The sequence below is a fragment of the Aphelocoma coerulescens genome, chromosome 2, assembly GCF_041296385.1.
Source record: "Aphelocoma coerulescens isolate FSJ_1873_10779 chromosome 2, UR_Acoe_1.0, whole genome shotgun sequence".
NCBI classification, from domain to species: Eukaryota; Metazoa; Chordata; class Aves; order Passeriformes; family Corvidae; genus Aphelocoma; species Aphelocoma coerulescens.
Window position 1 is genome coordinate 111,465,099 of NC_091015.1, and position 13,057 is coordinate 111,478,155.

The 13,057-nt window shown below is 35.3% G+C and overlaps 1 long non-coding RNA gene across 1 annotated transcript; it reads left to right on the forward strand.

Annotated features, from left to right (window-relative positions):
• Positions 1 to 5,509: 5,509 nt before the first annotated feature.
• On the forward strand, positions 5,510 to 12,467 carry LOC138105869 (uncharacterized). The gene is made up of 5 exons (XR_011148752.1): positions 5,510 to 5,616; positions 6,069 to 6,090; positions 6,320 to 6,473; positions 6,558 to 6,742; positions 12,091 to 12,467. It is a non-coding gene; the product is annotated as an uncharacterized lncRNA (long non-coding RNA).
• The last annotated feature ends 590 nt before the right edge of the window (positions 12,468 to 13,057 follow it).

A 13,057-nucleotide genomic window follows, 5' to 3' on the forward strand; every position in this document is an offset into this window, starting at 1 on the left:
TCTCTATTTATATGAAAGCATACTAAAAGATAACATTCAATTCCTGAGCACTGTTTTGAATCAAAAGTATTCAGTCTTTCTCACCATCTTTCTAACAAGAATATCTGTGGTATCTGTTAAACCATTGGAATACACAACAGAATATTCCCACAAACAATATAAAATGATTCCTTTAAAAGGCAAAAAATCACAATAAAAATCCTTAGAATAAATTACAAATAGGTCAGTTGATTCTTACTTAATCCAGTGATATGCGGACAGCAAAATAAATATTCATTTCAAATTAGTCTCTAATTATAAATATTACCTGCACATCACAGATACCCGGATCACTAATCTGTAAACTAATTAAGTAGCAGCATCTACATACAAATGAGGATGCATGCTGCAGGAAACAAGGAAATAAAGCATTAGCCAATTTCTGTAACATTCAGTGAATAAATATAGAATTATGAAAGTTTTATTTGATATTTATTTTCAGATCAGCATACAATTGTTCATGTGTGAACACCTATGTTGATAAAACTCTACAAAAGAATGGAAATAAAATTCATATGTTTGTTTAAACAAATGTGGCATGTCTCATATTCTTGATGTGGCATACAAATAAGTCAGATATTGGGAAACTCACACATATAACATAGCCAGACTACAGGGAGAATCAATTCACCAAGAAAATAGTGCAATACTCCCACAAATATTAGCAATTTGGTTATGCCCTTGAGGATAGTTACTGAATTTTTCTTGCCTTGAAGTAGGAACTCCAAAATAGATACTCCTGGATGGGCTTAGAAGATTCTACACATATTTTTACTTACCAATAAATAAATAAAATTTCAACTAACTTAAACATAAGCATTAATTGACTTTCAGCAAAGTCACATTACTTGATGCAAGGTCAATCAATAGTAAATAAATCCAACACCGTAGCTACCCACATTTCCCTCCACTTTAACTATTTGTCTAGTGGAAACTCCCAAGTGACTAGAGGGAATAATCAGTCATGCATTCAACTCAATCAAACTTTAATGACGGACATCTATTAGATGCAAGTGCAGCACTCCTCATGGAACACAGGCCATCCTTCAGAAGCAATTAATTTTCTTCAGTGACTATCATGGGGATGACCCAAAACTTGGCTGATTTAATATATTCATGACTGTGATACTTTCCTTTGCATTTTCATGAATTTCAAAATCAACATGCAATTTTCTAATGGCTTCAAAAAGCCAATTTCTACAGAATTTGAACTTTGATATCGTTTGGGGATTTTTGTTTTGTTTTGTTTTGTTTTCCTTAGATGTGAACCAGTCATCATTTGTTGAAACCATGTTTTCAGATGTGCAACTGGATAAATATACTGTATGTCCTTTTAAATCTTTGTGAAGGTTATCCTTCCCTGTTCCAAGAAATTATGTTTATGATCCAAGCGCACTTGTGTCTCCAGTTAGAAAGTGTGTTATCCTGTTTATTAAGAGCTATCATTGAGCCTTACTTTTTTATTCTTGTGTGGGAAAAATACCGGTAATGTAGCTCTATTTCAAAAAAAGAGTTAGATGTTTGTGTCCATTTCCACATGAGAGGAGGTGGTATTACTCTTGCTCATACATTTGTCACAAAAAAATGTAAGTTTTTGCACTATGTAAGTAGGTATGCTTAGAAAAAGCTAAGTATGTTGCTGAATCCTTTTAAGCTAAGTATGTCACTGAATACTTTTGCTCCTTTCCAGTATCTGTAGGAGCAACATTGCACATATGTAGAGCTCTACTTAACAGTATTTGAAACTCTCTCGCATAAGAAATTATTTATGTAGGATACAGGAGCTAATTAGCTGAGTCATTAAAGCTGACAGGAACACAAAAGCCTACATACAAACTAAAGCTCCACAGACTGGTGATGATGAAAGCCATCATCCTTTTGGGCAAAACTTTGTACTTTGAAGGACTGACACTAGCTTTAAATAACAGCTCAAATTGTCTTTGGGAGTTTTCTTGAACCTTCACCTCAAGCTTCTAAGTTGAAGTTATATTGGAGAAAGACCAACTCATAAGATCCTTTCTGCAATATTTCTCTCTCTTTATTCAGTACCTTATTTCTTACACTGTGCCTTCTAATATAAAAATTTGCACTTTATATTTTTCTTAAAATATGTCTGATGCATGATTGGCATTGCCTTATATGCCTACCCTAAGTAAGGTACTCCCTTAAAATACTTAAATTCTTCTTTGCTCTGCTGGAAGGTATGTTTTGGAAGTTGAGAATGTATATCATTAGTCAGAGGAAGAAGTTAGCCAGATAATAGTGAGAGCAGATGTCAGGCATAGCTTCTTAGCATGCATCAAGGAAGTGAGGAAGAAACCTGTGACTCTGGGGTCTGCTGAAACAGATTCCTCAAGGGAGAGTCACCGGAGCATTTCTTCAGTGCACTGACAGCTTAGAAAACTTCTAAGTTGATCACAAATACAGTCTCACATAGCTTTTATGCTATTCAGTGGCCATAAAAGCTCTGTTTTCTCCAGGCCTATGATACTTTCTGTAAACTTGTCTATGACTACCTCAGATTTTCCTTTTCACAAATTTGCCTTTTACGGTATATCAGTTCCACACACTGAGCCAGATGATATTCTCCCGTCTGATCTTACTATCATGGTTATCTTGATCTGTAAAGTTCATTTTGTAATGGAAATTTGAAAGCTGTTACACTTGAGATTTTAATGAAATCATTATGGTCAGAATGAGCTTTAGAGACTGATTCAGTATGACGACAAGTTTTCAATTATTTAAACAGGAGTAAATAATTTGGATATGTCAGAATATTTTGTTCATATCACTTAAACTAGTTTTTAATTTTATATTAAACCAGTCACATTATAAAATAATTTTTCTACTGTTCTCTGAGCATGAATAATGATTAAAAAGATTTGAAACATTTTATTTAGTTTAGGTTTATCCATGTTCTTTGAGTGGATTAAAAATTATATATTTTTGCATTTTTTGTAAATTTTATGAAAAACAGTCATTCCTGAGCTTGATTACCCTTTACAGCCTTTGTTTAGATTAGCCAAAGAGTATCTATTTTTTTTCTATGTATACTCAAAATATTTATGATACTTTATGCATACTCTGGGAAGTACAATAACAAAAGAGTGGCCAAGATCAGTGTTAACAATTCCACTCTCCCACTGAAACCTTCCGCAAAATCTAAGAAAGCTCTGTAAGCATATGTTGAAAACCATTAAAATCAAAGAAAGGATGCTGAAAAACTACTGCCAGTGTAGATTTTTCCTGGGGTTGAATGAATTTGTTTATCCACTTTCAAATGGTTTGATATACCTGCTACAAGGATAAATACAAATTTATTTAAAGCTATTTAAAAAACAATCCTACAATTCAATTATTCCCATTGTAAAATATATATTTAATATATATACACATTTATATGTATATACAAATGGTTTTACTTCTATATGGAGATATGAGCAATTCCTAGATTTCATTCAGCTAAATTTTAGAGCTAATTCAGCTCTATATTCAGCTCAGCTTTCAGTCTACTCCATTGGAATTTTTCAGTCCTTTGTGTCTTGTCTTTAAAAGAGCCCCACTTTATGTTATTAATTAGTTATTTTAAATTACTTTTATTCATATTTTAGATTTAAAATAATAAAAACAAATAATTTTATCTATTTTAACAACATTTATCACTTTTATTGTCACTTAAAAAAACTCTCAACATCAGAACACAAAACCATTTTTCATAGAGTAAATAACCATTTTTCAGGTATTTAGTCCCCTTTGTTTCTCATTAAACAGTGGGGTTTTTTTATTTATGAAAGAGTTATTTTTTGTTCTCAAATTTTTACGTTTTCCAATTGGTAAATGCTTCTATCATTGTGATGATAAGAGCCATAAATAAGCATAAAGAGACATTGATGTAAGTTTTAAAGAATTTAAGTATTCTGACTTTGTAGTTGAGAGTTGTTAGATCACTCACTGAATGACACTGTCAAACATCAGCATTTTCTACAGGACTTTTGCCTGTTCTCTTAATTCCCCTCACCTTCCCATTAAGCTCCTCAAGACTTAAGTTATCCTGTATCCATCCTCTGTAGGGCACATGGAAGGAAACTATCAGTTCTGAGTAGCATTCAAATCCCTTGGTTTGGATAGAGCAACCTTGACCTTCTGAAATAAAGCTGGTTAGAAATAACTCTGTTTCTCCATAGCTTTGGGGAAAGGACTTTTTACTATTCCCCTCAAAAATACTGGATGAGAGCACTACAGAAAGGGATTATTGATCTGCCAATTACTATCTGTGCCAATTTGGGTATAATTTTATTTAATTTTTATCCAGTCCTTCCACCCCTGAGATTTTTGGGCCCAGAATTCTTGCACTGCTCTTGGGGTAGTGGAATCTTATTGAAAAACCAGTGTTGTGTTGAGGCTGGTGACTAAAGACATAAGGTCTCAGTTAATCAGAGGAAGACTTTGCTACATTTGGTATTAGGGGCATTGAGCACATTGGCTGGGGTGAGCAGTAGTGGGTAAAGGACCTGAAAAGTTCCAATTACGGTCAGTAGGAAACAGATCTGAAAAAGTTCAGATAACGTGTATAATTTATTACCTCCCAGATGAGAAATAAATCTTTCATGGAGTAGATTTGTTTTCAATTATAGCCCCATAAAGATCAAAGTCCAGCAGGAGTTCCTCAGGAAAGTAGTCAATTTTGGTTTATTTCCAGATTAACACAATTGCCTAGTTTGGCACCAGGTAAACCTTCTCACCTCCTTCCCTCAATCTCTGAAGCTGCAGCTGGTGCTCATAGCTAGATTTTGAGACAAGGACCTGAAAAAGGGCCAAAAAGCAGACACAATCCTAACAATTCTGTTTGAGTCTTGCACATTAACATTAATTTGCTATTAAATCTAGAAAAACGTACAGTTCTAATTGGAAAAGAAGATAAAGTGCAACTGTTTGCTGACTTCAAGATCACAGAGTATGAAAACAACAAGTAATTATTTTTAGTCAATATGAAAAGCTATGCTAAACCATGCCTGGTGTTATTAAATACTGGTAACTATGGCGGTGCAGGTGGCTCCAGCTGCTCTGTCTTCTGAGGAGAACTCAGACAACCAGCTGTGGTGGTCAGCAACCCAAGTTTAGCATGTAACTTTCAGTCATTGTGAGAACCCATGAGTCCCTTGTTCTGCTGTTTGCATGTTTTCCCCTGATTTGTTAATGTTTTTCCCTCCTTGCTTTATGTATGAGGTTGTGTATATTCATTTCCCAAGTTTAATATGTATCAGTTCTAGAAAGTTCTTTGTTCCTCGATGCCCCATTGGTTCTTTCCCTAAATCCCTCCTTTGTGTTATTTCCATTGGCTCCCTTGCACTCAACCCTGCCTCCTGTCAAGTATCCCATTTGCTGTATCCCTTATCCCCGCCTTTCCTATCCCCACTATAAAATCCCTGGAGCCTTGTCAGATCCTTGGCTCTCCATTTCCTCCCTCCATTGTCTCACCTCAATAAACCTTCTGCATAGAAAGAAGAGGCCCCTCTCTCTCCCTTCTTTGCCTCTGCCTGGGTGCCTCCACACCCTGTTCAGGGAGGGCCCCCTCGGGTGAGGAGCGCACCCTCGTCTGCCCGCGCCTTTGGGTGTGCCTGTGCCTGCCCTACTGCAGTTGGGTTGTGGCTCGACCTCCGGGCTCTCTTTGAGCTAGCACGCAGAAACCTGACAGATAACTACTCTGAAATTTTTCAGCAATAATATCAATAACATAATATACTATAACTTCAGATGATTCTGTTATTGGCATCCAGCAACAGAAGTACATTCTTTTGCAATTGCAGCTTAAAATATAGATCTGTCCTTTCAAAGGAAACTTACTTCTTGATAAATTACCTGGGTAATTACGTTATAAAGAAGATAATTTAAAGGCCATCAGTAAGCTTGCTAACTGACAACCGATATTCCTCAGCAGGTTTTTTATAATAATATGTTTAAAGATATGCAACCTTTTTCAATGATTTCTGTTACGTTTTCTAAATTCTTACCACATTGCATAACTACAGATCCCTCCGGTCTGAGGTTTCTGTAAGTACCCTTTGTATTTATTGGTTGGGGATTTTAATTCGTTTGGGGTTTTCTTTGTTGGGGTTGTTTCGGGATTTTTGCTGGTTTTTAAGTTATTTTTATGTAACATATATCTCATGCAGAACACTCTAAAGACTCTGTCACAAGAAAAAAATATTCTAATAACACATTGCTAGTTCTTAATTATGTATTTTTTCAAGTCTGAATTTTTCTGGTTTATGATAAAAAGGCTCTGCCATGGAAAATGGAAAAACAATTTAGGGAACCAATGCTCAGAAATACCAGCTGGGAAAATCCCATAGACTTCACCAGTACAGATGAGAACAAAGCACGGGATTCAGGTGATCTATAGGAATACTGGCATTTATGCATTGTCTGCTAAGGTAGGTGGTTTACCTCTCTAAAACAAATGCTGCACAATTATTGTTCTGTTTTTTTTCTAATGAGGAGGAACATTTCTTAATCAGGAACAGCTCTGCAGTAGATTGTCACAGCACCACCATGGAGAAAGAAATACTCTCACAGCAAGAGATTCCAGAAGCTCTGTTTCTAATAAAGAACTGTTCTCAGGAATGTCATGGATGAGCTGTGTGAGGTATGATGATGGATATGAAGATGAAGGATGCAGCTGAAGAAGACCAGTGCCCTTTCAGTAAGTTACTTTCATTATTTGAGGTTGAGTGATGGAACAGCTTCTAAAGTCTCTGAAAAATTGCTGTAGTTCTGCTTATTCAATGGACTAGATGACATGTAAGCGTATAAAGAGAAGTGAACTCTTTAAATTGTGTGTGTAGAGTTGTGATTTTCTACAAGAGAATGATTTTAGATATTTCTTCACTTGCTTTACCTCTTTACATGCTTTGAATATAATTTGAAACAAATTTATATCAACTAAAAATACTTCTTTTCTTAAATAAGAAAGCATGCATAAGCTTATACTATGTAAAATTGTACTGTCAGTCTTCTTTACTCAAAGCTGAACATTTATATGCCAACATCTGCCCAACCAAAACAATGAGTCTGGGAACCATTATCTGAGCTGCAGTTATGATACAATCCACCTCAATTAAATACAAAGTTAATTTATGCTTTAGTTGTCACAGTCCTTTTGCATGTGTTATGAGCCTGCAAAATTACTTTAAAAGTTACCTTCATAACTATACCTATCATGATAATACAGAAAATAAACTAAAATTGCAGTAATTAAAACCCCCACAGAAATCCCCAGATGATTTATCTTTCATAAACCTGTCTCTGATGTCTTTTTGCTGCTCAGCACCTTATCTTCCTTGCTCTAAAATGAGTACTAAATTCCTTTGTAGAGTGTTCTGCAATCTCTTACAATTGTTCTGTAAGAGTGGGATATTATAAGGACTTGGTTTTTTTTTTTACCTAAATGGTTAAAAAATCGTTTCATGACAAAATCAAGGTTTCTGTAAGGATTGATGAAGGCACTTAAGAAACATTCAACATTTAGTTCAGAGTTTAAAGCCCTGTAAAAGTACTATGAGGCAATTATATTTAGCTCTTTGGTACAAGGCCATATATTCTTTGTTTTATTTTTTTAATCCAAGCCATCAAAATGGTTAATACTTCATAGCATGGCAAAACATGCAGGAAAAAAAAAAAAGTAGTTATTAGAATAATTGCAAGTTGGCTGCAAGGAACAAACTATATAAAAAATGTTATGGCTGAGTACAGATACAACACTCCTTAAAAGCATTACTAAAAGCAAGATCCTTCAGCTCTCCCCTTGTGTCCCTGGAGATTCATGGAGGGTATCTTGGCTCTTACTCTGTTTAATATCTGAGTTTTCTGCTTAAATTTGATAGTTCAGACATCCAGCCTGTCAACAGTCCTCCATTATTTGAATGACTTTCCCTTTCTTGCTACAGAGGGCCAGAAAGCACATCCATAAATCAAGACTCCCTTTGAACACAAAAAAATCAAATAATTTAGAAGTTGCTCTAGAAAGCAAAGATGTTGCTGATGTTAGTGCACAAAAATGGGGATTCAGGATGAGGCTACGGGTGCTGTTTATAGTTCAGCTCACAATGCCTGAGTAATGTGGTACACAGTCCCTCAGGAGCTCAGTTTTCATCTAAGCATCACAAGGATAAAAATTACAGAAGATTTTATTGAGGCTTGGGGAGATAAATTCCATGAATGTTGAGAGCATCTATGGGGTAGATTGATAAAGGAAATAGGGAAATAGGAAAAGGTAAATAAAAATGGAGGAACAATTTATTTGCTTCAGAGAACACCTCTGCAAAGGCTCCCATTCCATATTCTTAATCTGTCATTCAGGCCTTAATCAAGCCTCCAGAATGGAGTTTTGCAACAGAGCTTGTAGAAAGACAACTTCTTAAAATGGGAGAAATCCATTTTTCACTGAATGTCAGTACACTATCAGTGCCTAGTTTTAAACTTGAAAAATGTCATCTCAAATTCTCCCCTTTAAAGACTGAATGGTTTGTCATCGTTGCTCTCCTCTGGCTGCTTGAAAGAAAAGCTATAGTTGATTTCTTACTGTAAGTAAATTCCATGCAGTTAGTACATGCTATAGCTGATGCATGCTTGTATTTTTTCACTTTTATGAGATGGAGTTTCAGGGACTATAGATCTTAATTCTGAACCACTTCTCCACCTTGAGCATTCAGCTTGATTTGACATGTCTTTTTCCTTATTTTTCCCCTGAGGTTCCTGACTGACATACAGACAAAAAAGGCAGTGTTAGCTTCTTCAAACAGACATCCACAAGATAGAGAATTCGGTGTAACAACTGCATGTTTTTTGAGTTCTGTCCTCTTTGGTCCTTATATAAAGGAGTGGTGTAAAGAACCATGATAATATTTCAGCAGCTTTCAGCAGAATATTACCTAAAGTATTCTGCTAATTCCACCTCCTCAGTCCAAAAACTAAAGGAGAATATAGCCTGGAGATAAAGTTTAAAAAAAACACTTGTGGATTTAGGGAACTACTTTTCCACTGAAAAACTCCTTGAGCAACGACCTTGAGCAAGTCATTTAATCTCTTTGTTGCAGATCCTCAAAGGTGCTTAGGTGTATAATTTCCATTAATTTCTGTTAGACCAGTGAGGATCTGTGTGCCCCAGTCCTCTACGTGAAACAAAGAGATTCTGCTTGGGTATGTCACAGAGGCCTTCTGTGTATCTTGTCAAAACGTGTTCATTAATGTACTTAGTAACTCTGGTGATGGTGGTTCTGCCTAAGATGAAGTGATTTAATTCACTAATTGCCACACAATACCACTGAGACCAAGATCTGAAAATGACTCAAAAGGTGGGAATATATACAGATTTAAAAAAAAAAAAAAAAAAAAAAAAGATAACTGGATGTTCTGTTTGGCCAAATTTAGAAATACATTTTCTGAGAGAAGGCAGGTCACCACCATCCCTCCCCCACCAGGTTCGGGAAAAATACATTTTCCTCGAAGGAAAGTGAAGGAGATAAAAAACTATTTATTTAACAAACACGCGGAAAAAGGATAATAATGCTAAATAATAAAATCTCTCACTGTGGAGACAAAACCTGGTAAAGTGTTCGAGTCCTCCCTTTGGTCTCCTCGGAGCTGGGGCTTGGCCCAGGGCCAGGTCCTGTGCACTCAGTGGAAAGTCCTCGTGATGTGTTCTAATATTGAAGCAGTCCAGTAGAAAAGAGAGAAAATCTGAAATTCCAGGGAAGGAAAAAATTCAACTCTCAGTCTCACGCCGGAGAAAAAGAAGCTGAAAAAACTGGCCAAAAGCTGACTGGGAAACCGCAAGCCGGGTGCTTCCTCGCTCCCCTGCCGCAGCTGGGGAAAAATGCTATCTCTGTGTGACCTTGAACAAGCTGCAAACTGCTTTGAAAAATTTTGCTCAGTTTTTCCTTCCCCCTCTCAGGCTCAGTTTAAAACATAGAAAGGCACAAGAATTAATTTCTGGGCATAGGGCAGCGATATGGGATACACATCATAAAGTCACCCCAAGACACTGGACAACTAACAACCCAGGACTTTTTTCAGAAAAAAATTGCCTTTCTTTCAAATTTTGAGAACAATTTTTCATGTCAGAAAGTGTAAGAGAACTTCTAGCTGTGGAGAAAAGCTAGGGTATTTCTTCTGGGTAGTTTATTCCATAACTGCTCTCTTCAGATGCTAGTGCATCTTCATGTGAAAAATCTCATCTCTAATATTGACGGTTAACGACCAGAGTATCAATCCCTACAGAATCCACTTAAAATAAATGCCTTTTTCTTTCCCACAGATATCAAGTAGGACTTGAAAGTATAATTGATGCACTGTTTTTTTCTTTTTTTAAAGGAAGGTATTTAAGATGGGATTTTTCAAGGAGTACAAGAGAGTTAAGTACTGAGAACTTACTGGCATTCAGCAGAAATCTGATTTTGTACTCCCCTAAAGTGCCTTGGAGAACTTCAGTTGCAAAAACAATCTTGAAGCCCTTGCTGATTCAGAATACACAGAGAAAAGTTCGATGGTTAGGGTTATTAAGGATTGTAAAGCTTTAAACAGCTTGAGTTGACCTGAAAATCGTGTCATGCACGAAAACACAGTAGGTTTTATTGGAGGCACAGTGGGTTCTGCTCCACTTCCAAGTAGGGGTTAATACTGAATATTGGTTCCAATATTCAGAAAAGACAAGTTTAACAGTACATGTGCTGTTCACCCTTAGCATGAATCGATAGTCAGTTTTGAACACTGCTTGGAAAGTACTCAGAAGACAATTATATGATTGCAGAAAGTTGGGAGATTACTGCAGGCAACTTAGTATGACTGCTCTTTAGCAATAGAACTTGGAGAGTTTCAGGCAATGTCAGGTAGTCAGAAAATTTAAGGGCAGCAGCTAAAAATAGAATACTACTGTTCTTGTGAGTTTGCTTTTTAGTAGAAAAACCCCTAATTTTACCATACTGCTTTGAATTAAATTCCACATAATTGCTGGGGGCTTAGCACAGTTCTGGGGGGTCTAACAACATGCAGCTGAAAGAGCTAGACTAAGTAAGAGAAGAAGGCAGATTAATGGCTTAGTATTTTCCTTAAAACATTTACTGAAAGCATGAGAATGGATGCACAGACCAATACTTAGACAGTAATTACTCAGCCAGATCAGAGTACTAATTATGTGAAATAGCACAGCTTTTCAAACTTAAGCAAGAATCCTCCTCCTTAAATCATTGCAATCTCCAGATGTTTTCAACAGAAAACTCTACTCTGATACAAATTCATAGCCTTGATTAAGAAAGAGTGCTAACAAAGCCTTCTATCCTTTTAAGTATAGGTGACCTAAGAGCTAAAGATGTTCTGTCAACAATTTACTAAGAGAACAGTTTCTGAACCACACTGAAAAACAATTGCTGCTATCTATTAGAATTTTATCTATAATGTGGGGGTTTATTTGTTTGTTTCAAATGAGCCATTAAAGTCCTATGAGCTTCTTTCTTCCAACTGACATTGATCAGTGCTGATAGTACACTTAGAATGTGATATCAGATTTTACAAATCTCATGCTTTACATTCAACTTTAAAAGTACGCAGAGAAAGTTTATCTCCAAATTTCAGTTAAGAACTTGAACAGAATTCATAAAGCTTTAGGTAGTGGAAGCACAGAGTGGTCAACTTTTTCATGAACACTAATTTTGAAATAAATTATAGTGAAGATGATTCTTCAGCTGTCTGTAAGTGAAAAAGGAGTATAAGAATGGAAGGTTATTAAAAAAAGAAAACTCAACGGTGTGGTGTTATTAACTTCTTTTCATTACTATTTATCATTATTATTTTGACTTGTGGATATTAAGGAGTAGCCTTCACTTTCAATAAATCATAAAGATGTAAGCTAATAGCTTCAAAGCACTCATTTAAAGGATGAAGAATTTTAAACAAAGCGCTCACATACTTCATTCTCCTTAAATTCCTAACTAATTTAATGCAACTTCTGTACTCTACAAAAATAGCTACATATCCAAATGTTTTTTCTTCCCCTAGGAGAACTCCTGTTCCAATGAAGAAGATTTCTAATAGCTGTATTTTTTTTCCTTGCTTTCTTCAAATTCAAGTACAAAAGTATAATTCGTTTCTTAAGTAAGACATGCTTGTGCTTATTCATTTATCTAACAACTTTATTTCAAATATATCTAGTCAGAGTATGTAAGTGAAAATCCAAAGGAAACCTAAATGTAGTACTTAGCATAATACTCATGAATAAATACAAAGTCAGATCTATAAAGATAAATTTTATGTGAATTATATACAAAAAAGAGAAAGAAATATAAGATCTCTACTTGAAAATTACAAAAATTCAACCATACTATTTTTGGATCTGCTATTGTTACACCTGATATTAAATTTAAATTCTGCCATTATTTGCATGACTACTTCTTCTTTCTTGTTTATTTTTGTGAAAATACATTTGCAAAGAATATTTTTTTTTTGGACTTGTGATTGAGCACTCTCTTCCAGTAATGTCTGCAGGAAGTCTATGTATACAATCCTTAATCTCAATATTTTGATAAGATAAAAAAAGATCAGAAGTTGCATAAAATGCAACTAATTTTATTTAAATTATACTAAACCAGTATTTAATTTGGTTTCTCAGAGTCTGGGAATGTTGTTAAGCTATTAACACTTTTAAATCGTAACAATTATTTAAAGCACATTGTCCTTTTGAAAGTAAAAGCAAAACTAATATGGCAGTCTGTTCATTTTATAAGAAACTGAGGTTATTTTATTTAAAAATCTGTTTTCTAATAACAGATTTTTTTTAAATTACCCCCTAGGAGCAAAAATGGCCTTACACTACCAGATAGTTTCTGCTATTCTATTGCAAAGAATTCAGCAGTAAACCAAGGGTAGCAGGCACTTTTCCTAGAAGAATGGTTTCAATTATTTCAGGAAGGAATCTTTTTGACACAGTTGAAGGAGACTATCCATCTTCTGTTAATTTAAGCAGTAA